Source organism: Alnus glutinosa, chromosome 5 (genome assembly GCF_958979055.1).
Source record: "Alnus glutinosa chromosome 5, dhAlnGlut1.1, whole genome shotgun sequence".
NCBI classification, from domain to species: Eukaryota; Viridiplantae; Streptophyta; class Magnoliopsida; order Fagales; family Betulaceae; genus Alnus; species Alnus glutinosa.
The window spans coordinates 30,895,959-30,907,951 of record NC_084890.1 but is presented as its reverse complement, the minus strand read 5'-3'; the positions used below and the strand labels follow the sequence as shown (position 1 = coordinate 30,907,951).

The 11,993-nt window shown below is 36.1% G+C and overlaps 1 long non-coding RNA gene across 2 annotated transcripts; it reads right to left on the bottom strand.

Moving 5' to 3' along the window:
• Positions 1–2,441: 2,441 nt before the first annotated feature.
• On the bottom strand, positions 2,442–6,180 carry LOC133869760 (uncharacterized). Of its 2 annotated transcripts, XR_009900525.1 has the most exons (3): positions 5,575–6,180; positions 4,000–4,098; positions 2,442–2,726 (listed from the first exon to the last, which is right to left on the bottom strand). It is a non-coding gene; the product is annotated as an uncharacterized LOC133869760 (long non-coding RNA). The 2 variants fall into 2 exon arrangements; XR_009900524.1 differs by lacking the exon at positions 5,575–6,180 and having other exon boundaries at positions 4,000–4,317.
• Positions 6,181–11,993: the final 5,813 nt, after the last annotated feature.

The following is an 11,993-nucleotide window of genomic DNA, read 5'->3' as shown; positions in this document are numbered from 1 at the left end:
ATGCAAGTGCGAGGTCGATCCCACAGGAAATTGTGTTGCGAAAATTAATCTCTATTCAAACTAATCCTATTTTAACCTAGTTCCAAATTTAGGGTTTTTGTTAAAAGATAATATAAACAAAAATAATGAAAATAAAGGGGTCTAGGGTTTTGGAATCCACACTCACCAAATCATATCAACCTAATCTCATGCTCATCACACTTATTCGAGGTTGTCACGTATAAATCTTAGGTATGCTCTACATTGCTTCAAAAATCATTTAGATCATTCAATGATTTCGTTCATAGCACAAATCACAAAGAGTACCAATTGAAATCCAAACATCCAATGTATCATTCAATCACAATGGATATCTTCATTCGAACCGATAAAACAATGTATTAGTCAAACGACGCACAATGAATGTCCAATGTTTTGATAGATGAAAAACCAAGCAACCGATTTAATGAAACTTATTCTACATCATCACTTGTATCCGGAAACCACAAGAGATATCAAAACATCATTTCAAGAAAATCGAAGTAGAACAATGAGAAATCAAACCCATAAACTCAAATAGCATGAACAAGCAAGAAACTCGGTTTCTCTTCAATGGTGAGGTTTCATCCTCAACCCCAAACGAAAATATTAGCTACACATGATAAAATAACTACAACTTAAAACATTAAAAGCATAAAAATCAAAGAGTTGCAAAAGGAAAGAAATAAGCTACAAGAAGAAGAGAAGCAAGAAGTTATGTACAAAGAGGCTCATGCCTCCTCTCTTCCCTTGATTTTCAGCCTTGGTCTCCTTTTATAGCCAAGTGGTTTGTGTGGAATGGGTGAGTGGGTGTATGAGTGGAGAGATGAGTGGTGAGTGTTTTATGGAATGAGTGGTGAGTGTTTTATGGAATGAGTGGTGAGTGTTTTATGGAATGAGTGGTGAGTGTTTTATGGAATGATGTTGAGTGGAAAAAAAGGTGATTAAGTGGCTGAGAATGTGGAGAAAAACGTGTATTGGCTCTAGCTTTGGGGAGACAAGGGATGAAGCAAAAGAAAAATAATAAGAGAGATGGTTCCGGATTTTCGGGATGATCCGACGACTGAAATTCAAACAGCCATATCTTTTTCCACGCATCTCCAAATTGGCTGAAAATTGTTGCGTTGGAAAGCTGACATCTTGAACTTCAATTTAGACCTAAGAAACTCCCAAAACGGATATCTTTTGGTCCTGTTATGATCAGTCTAAATGTACTGGTCTGCTGCATCCGAATTTCCTTGTATTTTGCTTGAATTGTATCATTTCTCTCTTATTGTCCTACAAAATATAAAAACACTAAAACTAACCAAAGCATTAGAAAATAACAAAGCTAAAGGTTTAACTAATGTAAATTAAGGGGTCCAAATACACAATATTTGGTACTCATCATGGCGCGTCCGGACGGCTCAACAGGCTCGTCCGGACGGTACCTTATCACCACGTGGCGGACGCTCATTCCACGCACGTCCGGACGTCTACTTTATAGGGTCCGGACGGTCCGCAACGAGCGGTACATGTTTCTCTTAAACGACGTGCGTCCGGACGTCTACTTTATAGGGTCCGGACGGTCCGCAACGAGCGGCGCACGTCTTCTTAAATGATGCGCGTCCGGACGGGTGACTCATGCCTGTCCGGACGATCTGTCTGAAATGGCGCGCGTCCGGACGACTGGAGATGGCTGTCCGGACGGGAACCAATTTAAAAGGGGCAGTACACCCATTTCCTTCATTATCAACGGTTTCCTTCACTATTTCTTCACGGTTTTTCACTCAAAAACTGTGATATCTTGAAATCCAACCGTTCAATTTTAGATTCGACTTCGATAACGTAATCCTTGAAGCCTGATCTACGTTCTGACCGAATGTTTTGTGGTAAATAGTTAAACTCATATCGTTTAGAGGTTTTTGTTAAATTTTATAGAAATGAGTTTAACTTGGTATTTTCTTTAGGTTTGGTGTGGTTTGGAGTTGCCAGGAACACCCCGAGCATTTGGTCACTGCTTGGTGAGTTTGTGGTAAGTTTCTCATAGACAATAGTTTTAGGTATTTTATTAAAGTGATATATTATTGTGGATAACCCTAAGTTAGGCTTATGGGTTAACAATGTGGGGATTAATAAAATACTTAGGGACGTTAGAGCTGTATGGGTAAATTAGTAAAAAAATGGCTTTTGAGCGATTCAAACGCCACTAGGTGTAATTGTTAGTTGTGATGCTAATTAATGCAATGTATTGTGTTCTAGCAGCACATTGCGGTTGTGATGACCCGTTTTTTTTTTTTTTTTTTTTTATACAAAACGTAAAACGAGTCCTCACAGTGGCACGACTATGTGTCGCTCAGCCAACATATGGCACATGCCCCATAACATGTACCTGATAATCAAAGTATAACATACATCTATCTATGCAGCGGAAAACATAAATCTAAATAGCGAAAATTACAACTCATACATCTATCACAAATTAATTACAGCATTGAGCCATTTAACATCTATCTGTTTGAGTCTTATTAACACAATATTTACATAACAATAATGGCTTAACAAAGAATAAGTGACACAAACGTCATAAGCCATACCAAACCTATGAAATAGTGGACAACCCGTGGTCCGACAATTACAACTGTCGCGGCGAGCTTCAGTCATAATATCCCAAGCATACTGCTACCGACTCGACTATACCGAAGTACCTGCAGCCAAAGAAACATCATCTACACGGTTGTGGTGGTATCCACATCCGCATAGGTAAAATAATGAGTTCACCGCCTTAGTATACCTCATACAAAGACCTCAGTGGTATAAGACTAACTGAGTTTTCACAAAGAACCAACCTTTATATTATTTTAGTCGTGCGAGCACTATATTAGCCACAATTTACCAACAGCTAATGTAGCAAACACCGACTACTCAGAAATCATTTAAAACATACTATATAGCTGTGAAAACATGTAGAAGTTCCAGACATCCCTCCTTGGAAGTTTCTACATATAGACCCCTCTATAATAATACTTTTCACCGGTCGCTTGGACATATGTGCACACGATCACTCCATCACAGATATCACGTATACACATAGGTCTTAAGCAAAGAACATGGCATCTTACTTTTCTGTACTAGGATAACATCCTTCAACAAAACACTCGCAACACCATCTCTAATCGTATTCTAGCTTCGTGCCTTGACGTCAGTAGATCATGAGAGCACTAGAGTTAAACTCAATCATGCTAACACGTCTTTCCTGATGAACAAGAACAGTCAACATTCCTACTCATAGACATGCTATTACTCGCACCTGGGTAGTCATGTATCCATGTACTTTCAAGTTCAATGTATGACCTTAACACATGACTATCCGATAGAAATATACATAAGATCTTTTTCATGAAGACTCTTATGCATACCAATACGTCTAGTAAAACTACTCATAACATAAAAACATCTCTCACAAAACAATGCTATATATGCTATGCATGCCTCAATGTGTTGCTGATACTGCCTGAATGTGCTGATACTGTTACTCTGCTGATACTGTTACTCTGATATGTATGCTCTATACTACATGCTCAATGTTCCGTGCTTGACCAGTATATATTTTCTACTGTGTCACGCTGAAATCATGCAGTTGTTAAATCACGCCCTTTTAAAACTAAACAAATCCAGCATTTTACCCAACACTTTGAAATCATTCAAAACTTAGTTTCTTTATCAAATCTACGCAGTTTCAACATGACATATTCTCAAACAATTTGCATAATTTACTTCTCAACCGCAGAACTTAACACTTTAAATCTAGTCAATACTTTTCACTCTTGCACTATCTCGTTAACATCATTGATATAGTTTAAACATAATCGAAACTAATAAATCATCTCAAAGCATATACATTTCATCATATGGTTGGTTCAGTTTCAATAACAATATATATATTTTTATCAATACAATACATATAAAAATATATATTTTCTCAGTGAGTGGAATACCCACCTTGGCTGCATTAGACTCCTGACTCGAACTCCCACTGGATTCCAATTACTCGAACTCTACTTTGGAGAACCCATTGAAGTCTCCAATTACAACACAATCCTGCAAACATTGGTAGCATTAGACTATGCTATTGAATTACATACTCTATGACATCCTAACTACCCGCGTGCTCACATGTCACGTTACTCGCTCCTAAAGCTATCTAGATACCTTAAGCTATTATTAGATTAATCATTCATTAATGTTGTACTACCTTAATATTACTAACCATTTTTATGGCTTATCATGTATTTACTAAGTTATCAATATTTATACTTGAGCCATATACATGTATTTGTATACATATATACGTATATATATATACAACGCTTAAGCCTATTCCATTAGTACACGTAAATATTAAGTGTACATGGATAAGTGAATTAATTACTAAGTTGTCACCTAATGGATTCATGCTATATTCATGTGTTTCTTATAGCTTCCTAACTTATACTTATTAACCTACTAATTTAATAGCTCCTCTAAGCATCCAAATAAACCATAATAAAGAATCTAACTCAATTGAGTCAACCCTATTCTTCATGTCCGAAAAATCCTTATTTACATAACAAGATCAATCTCCTCTAATTGGAATTACTTTATACCAAAATTTCACACTATCATCAACAATTGACAATTACATTCTCTAAATTCACCATAAAGCCTCAACCCAAAGTGTATCAATAAATCCAACTCATATGGTTAATCTCTTAAATAAACAACTTGAAATCAATTATAACCTTCATCAACAAATTACAACCCACTTACCACATTCCAAAATCATCCATCAACTATAACCAAGCAATATACCTCAAAAGCACATCCGTAGAATTAAATCACAACCAACACAAGTAAATCCTCCACAACAAATATTACCTATCCAGATATCTCTAACATAGACAAACACCAAACCTTAAGGAACCCATCAACATTGATTCTAAAATATAATTTCCAACAATAGCCCAACCAACCGAACATCAACCCATAATCACGGCCCTCCACAGTGAATACACTAACACTAACCGGCTAGCACCACAACACAGAAAATCCACCATATCACAATATCTAATATTAGCCATATGAATCCAATACGCCCAATACCAACACACAATCCATTGATCTCCAAATCTGTACACACACTATAGTCAATACAATATTCGGCCAAGTCACAATCAAAATAGAGAATTTCTTCAAAACAGGGTATATAACTATCCACAGAACCGATCAACCACAAAACCCCTAATCCACAATTTATCAACTAAAATCATTTGGCCAAATAGAGAATCGGATTACAAGGAATAACCAAATTTGATCAATACACTTAGAATCCAAAACACTTAAGTTCAAGGCAAAACATCACACACATAGACACTGCTCGGCTGAAACAGGGAACACCCAAATCAATACTCGGCCAAACAGTGCACACACATCACTCAATCAATCAAGACCAACACCCAATCATAGAAAACCCCCAAAATTATCAAACCCTAATTCAAAAATCAACAAATTAATCCATATAAATTATAGAATTTATACCTTGGGAATTTTCACAGAGAATCCATCAGAATTCGCTCACTAGTTCCATCGGAAAAGCCGCCGGAAAACGCCATGAAGAATCGGGTCTTCCTCACGGGTTCTGCGGGTCGCGGGTCTAGGCCACAGGTCTTCGTGGTTCGGCTCCTGGGTTCCGCCGGAGCTCCTTAGGTCGCCGGAAATCGACTTCTGGCCACCGGGAATCAAGTCGCCATCGAAAAACGCCCATAGAGGATCGGGTCTTTGGGTCGTTCGGGTCACGGCTCTCTCTCTCGGGTTCAATGGATTTCGGGTTTCCATGGGTTCTTGGGTCAATGAGCTCGCCGGAAATCGCTACTGGGACCGCCGGAAAACTCACCGGAAATCGCACCTAGAAGATCGGCCATCGTAGCTTCACCCGCGTCATCCACCGGTGGATCGGGCTTCGATCTCTCCTTCAATCTCTCGACTCTCACTCGGTCTCATCTCTCTGTCTCTCCACTCTCTCAATCTCATGATCTCACTCTCTCATTCATTGAAGAGAAAAGAAAGAAAGAAGAAATGAAGAACAGAGAAGAAGTAGAAGGAAGAAGAAAGAAGAATAATAAGAAGAGAGGAAGCAGTCGTGGACTGCTGTCCACCGAGGAGAAAAAAGAAGAAAAGAAAAGAAAGAAAAGAAGAGGAAAAGTGAAAGGGATAAGGGACATGTGGCAGGTTGTGAATGGCTGGGAGGGATTTCGTTTTTTTATTTAAAGCCTCCCTACTTATATAAATTAATGAAGGACCCCATTATTTTAAAACCATATCATTTATTAACTAACATTTGACCCTCCGCATATTTTTAAACCACACCTTTGTTAATGTAATTAATTACTCATTCAATTAGGACCCACTATGATAACTATAATTATATTCCTATTATTTTATCTTAGGCTTAATTTATTTTGGTAATATAAATATCATCACCTAAAATACAATCATTAGTCTCACCATTTAATAAATACAATTTATTAAATGCTAAACTCCTATTAATTTTTCTTGGTCTTCACAGCGGTTGAGCTTAGAGTTGTTTGGATAGTTGGGAGTACAAGAGATCTGATGTGGTCTTTTGTTTACCAAAATATATCAATAATAAATAACCACTCGCAATAGGACAAATCCTTGTAGGATAAGGATATAGAGAGGGTGTCGAACCTCAAGGACTGCAGGGGTATTACTATCAAGTTTTTCGAGATTAAATATAACTTAATTAAAAAGATGTTTGATTTGGTTTTTTTGTTTCATAAAAAGAAATACATAAAAGTAAAAGACATAAAAGTAAAGATAGTAGGGATGAGATTAAGAATAGGGGATTGATTTCACCACTCACCGCATAACAATGGTCAATCATAAATTAACAAGGAAAATTCATACTATGCATGATATAGGGCTCGTCTCACTCGAGTAGTCAAGAAATTACCTCTAAAGAATAAGTATAATCCATCTTCGGTTGACACGGACCATCCACCTAACCACTAAGATGCGGTACGACCCGTCTTCCCTACGCATGGACTAGCTACGTCTTTAATAGGATATACACACAATCAATGGAATAGTATAACCCATCTTTGGTTGGCACGGATTGTCTACCTAAATTACACTAAACTAGGGTGTAGTACAATCCGTCTTTCCTAGGCATGGTCTATCTAATCCTCTTGATCATATATCAATTAAAACCGTTGTATAACAATCATTCACATAATCACAGAAAATATGAAGGACTGAGTTCAATCAATATAAAAGACTTTCTAAGACAAGATAAGAAATTCATAATGATTGAATATAAACATTAAAATCAATTCTCACAATTATACAACCATAATGCATAGAGAAAATCCCAAACTAAAATATAATTAAACCATTGTTACTTGGAAAGGGCTACATCAACACCCTATTAGGAATTTAACCGCTCATCGTAGTGCTGGGATGGCCTCCTGCCATGTTCTTCTCCTCTTCAACTTGTCAGGCCTCCAAGAAGAATTTTGTCTAAATCTAATCACAAGCCTAAGCACCAAGCACCAAGCACACCTTCTCTTGAAGCTTAGGGGTCTATTTATAGGGAGCACACAAGTCCTAGAAGCCTTTAGAATTCCAGAAAAATCATCTTTTGAGTCTTCTTGTCCAAGTAGGAGATTGAAACTTCAATCCAAGTAGGAAAAGGATTCCAAATTTGGCCAGAATTGTGGTCTTTTATTGCGGGGCGATTTTGGCATAGTAAAAATCCGAATTATAGAAAATCTATTTCTGAAATATTTGTTGAATATTGTATTAGCTTTCCAAGGCCACCAATTTTATTGCAATCCGATATCTGACTCAAAAGTTATGATCCAAACACTGAGACATATGCAAAATCCAAATTTGAATCCAATCCGATTTTGACTCTTAGTGGAGAAATTTCGATTTAATCCTTCACTTGATTTGATTAAACTTAACCACATCATATAGGTATTCTATTATGATTGGTTAAGCTTAAACATATCTTCTAGGTCTTCTCAAAGTGTGCTTTAAGCCCAAAATTAATGGAATTAATTGCATCTTTATTTAAAACCTGAAAACAATAAAACAACACAAAATCAAACAAATAACAATGCTAAGGAATTAACATATATAAGTTAAAGGGCTTGAATGTACAACATTCGACACTTATCAAGATCCAAGGTGGATATTCCACTCACTGAGAAAAATATATATTTTTATATGTATTGGATTGATAAAAATATATATATTGTTTATGAAACTGAACCAACCATATGATGAAATGTATATGCTTTAAGATGATTTGATTAGTTTCGAGTATGTTTAAATTATATCAATGATCTTTATGAAATAGTAATAGAGTGAAAAGTATTGAATTGTTTTAAAGTGTTATATTCTGCGGTTGAGATTTAAATTATGCAAATTATTGAGAATATGTTATGTTGAAACTCCTTACACTCTGTTTTGAATGTCTTCAAAGTGTTGGATAAAATGCTGGATTTGTTTAGTTTTAAAAGGACGTGATTTAACAACTGCATGATTTCAGCGTGACACAGTAGTGAAATATATACTGGTCAAGCACGGAACATTGAGCATGTCGTATAGAGCATACATACCCCACCAGTGACAGTATCAGCAACGGTAACAGTATCAGAAGGGTAACAGGATCAGCAGCACAATGAGTTATAATGAGCCATGGTCATGCATGTCATGTATAACATTGTTTTGTGAGAGATGTTTTTATGTTATGAGTAGTTTTTACTAGACGTGTTGATATGCATAAGTGTCTTAAATGAAAAGCGCTTATGTATATTTCTATCGGATGGTCACATGTGTTAATAGCATACATTGAACTTGAAAGTACATGGATACATGATTGCTCAGGTGCGAGTAATGGCATGTCTATGAGTAGAAAGGTTGACTATTCTTGTTCTTCAGGAAAGACGTGTTAGCATGATAGAGTTTAACTCTAGTGCTCTCATGATCTATTGGCGTCAAGGCATGAAGCTGAAATACGATTAGAGATGGTGTTGCAAGTGTTTTGTTGACGGATGTTATCCTAGTACGGAAGAGTAAAATGCCATGTTCTTTGCTTAAGCCCTATGTGTATACGTGATATCTGTGATGGAGGGATCGTGTCCACATATGTCTGAGCGAGCGTTGAAAAGTATTATTATAGAAGGGTTTGTATGTAGAAACTTCTAAGGAGGGATGACTGGAACTTCTACATATTTTCTCAGCTATTTAGTATGTTTTAAATGATTTCTGAATAGTCGGTGTTTGCTGCATTAGCTATTGGTAAATTGTGGCTAATATAGTGCTCGCACGACTAAAAATAAAATAAAGGTTGGTTCTTTGTGAAAACTCAGTTAGTCTTATACTACTGAGGTCTTAGTATGAGGTATACTAAGGCAGTGAACTCATCATTTCACCTATGCGAATGTGGAAACCACCACAACCGTGTAGATGATGTTCCTGTGATTGCAAGTACTCCTGAGGTGGACGACGATCCGGTAGCACACTACCTGGGTTACTACGATTGATGCACGTAGCGACGATCGTAGTGAGGTAGGACTATGATGTCCTTATTTTTGGGTATTTTTGTGTATGGCTTGATGTGTGGGTCACACCATATTTTGTATCAGCCATACTTTTGTAGTTACATGTATTAAGCTTTAAACAGATAGATTGTATTATGGCTCGCATATGTTTAGACAACTAGGGTGTTTATAGTTATGCTTTCCTGCTTTATTGATGTTATCATAAAGTCTTCCGCTGTAGATGTAACTCTGTATATCAGGTGCATGTTATGGGCATGTGCCTATGTTGGCTGAGCGACATATAGTCGTGCCACTGCGATGACTCATTTTGTGGTTCGTATGAAAAAAAAAAAAAAAAAAAGGGTCATCACAAGGAGAGGAGATCTGAAGAAAACAATTATACTTGCATGACAGTCAATTAGAAAGGCAGACCAAGAGCCATAGAAGTGGCCGGGCTCCTTGTTGGAAAGCTTTTGTCTATGCCTATCGATTGTTTCTTTAGAAAATAAATGTAAAGATTCATACTAGCTGATTATTTAATTATAATATTGTTTCGACAATTTTTATTGTATAATCGGTAGAAAATGATAATTTTGGAAGGAAAGTAGATTATTTATAAATTTATCTAGTAGGTACTTGAGGAATATTCTAATCCTAGCCTGTAAAATATTAATTTCGAACAAAAATTAGCTAAAATTCAGTCTAATAAAGTAACATGTGTTCTTAAAGCATGTGAGAAACACGTGCTTTTTTATTAATGCTATTAAAAAAACATGTGAGAAGACATACTATTAAAAAAATATGTACTTCTCACATGTTAAAGGACATGTGTCACTTTATTGGACTGGTTTGTAGTTAATTGTTATAAACGAATTTGTAGTTAATTTATGTCTATTAATTTCTTTCTAAGATCATTACATTAAATTCTTCACTATTAATTATGTAATGCCTTGAATTAATAAATGCATTATCAAATTAAAGCATTTACCACGTGGAGCTACTACTATTACCTTATAACATCGCAATAAAAATAAAAAATAAAAACATCACAACAAAAAATGCTATATATATTTTTAAACTTTAACTACTTTGCATAAATAATGATATATTCACTAGATCTCCAAACAATTGTGCATTGCTATGAGCATTACATGACTCTTCATTGGGCCAACCAATTAAGTTAGCCTCATAGCCCAACCTGTCTCATCTTCTGGCCTTGACCAATGTGTACCCAAAGCAAATTTTTGCTAGTTACGTACATCATTTCCCAAATTGCTCCCTATAAGCAACTTTATTCTACAAATCGACAGTTATTAACAGCCTACTTTATACATAATATATATTAAATATATAAACAAATAATAATAATATAATACAAAACAAAATTGCAATTACGGTTACAGTTAAAATTTATAGCTGTTTATATACCCTGACATACACTACTGGTTCATTTGACAATGCTTTATAACTTCCTAAAAAAGTAAAAGCATTAACAAATAAATTTAATTGTTTTATACACACAAAATATTTAAAATTATTTTTCTATTTATGTTGTATTAAAATATTTTTTTAAAAAAAAAAAAACAAAAAACACAGGGTTAGTAGGTTTTTCCTTCCAATCATCGGGTTAGCAAATTTTCATGTTGTCATTTAGGGTGTTTTAGAGACGAGCAATGCTACAGAGTCTCCCCGGTTCTCCCAGGGTTCTCCTCAGCTGACGTGGACTGAATTTTTTATTCTTAAAAATATGCATTAAAAAAGAGCGTTAACTAGAAAAAATAAATAAATAAATAAATAATTCAAATGAAGTCTCCTTCTTGCATACTCCAGAGTCCAGACCCTTACTCCCAAAATTTTCAGCTCCTCCCTCCCCTCTCTCCTTCCTCCCGTCAGTGCAACTTCTCCCTCCCCTGTGAACGTCGTGACCTCTCTCCCTCCTTCCTGTAGATTAGCCATCCCTTAGTGCAACGGCAAATCGTGGACCCGAATTCTTTCCCTCCCCCCTCTCCCACCAAGCAGCGCCGGCCACCACCAAGCAGTGTAGCCACCGCCGACAGTGCCGCCGCCCACCACCAGTAGTGCCTCCGCCACCGGTGGAATCATAAAATATTTTAAATGCAACCTTCGCCTTCAAATTTTATATGAGATGGATTTTGTTTGGGTAGATACCGTAAATTTATGGAAATTTTGAGTATAATCGAAACCCTTTTGTTTCATGATTTATCAAAGAATCTCTCATTTTATTCTGCTAGTTGTGTTCTGTACTCGCAGGTTAGATGTTTGTCAAAATTCCTAACTAAGATACAATTTTGTTTTGATCATATTAAATTTTCGTAGATACTATTATTTGAGCTAATTCTACTTTCGTGTTAATGCATAATCTATAAA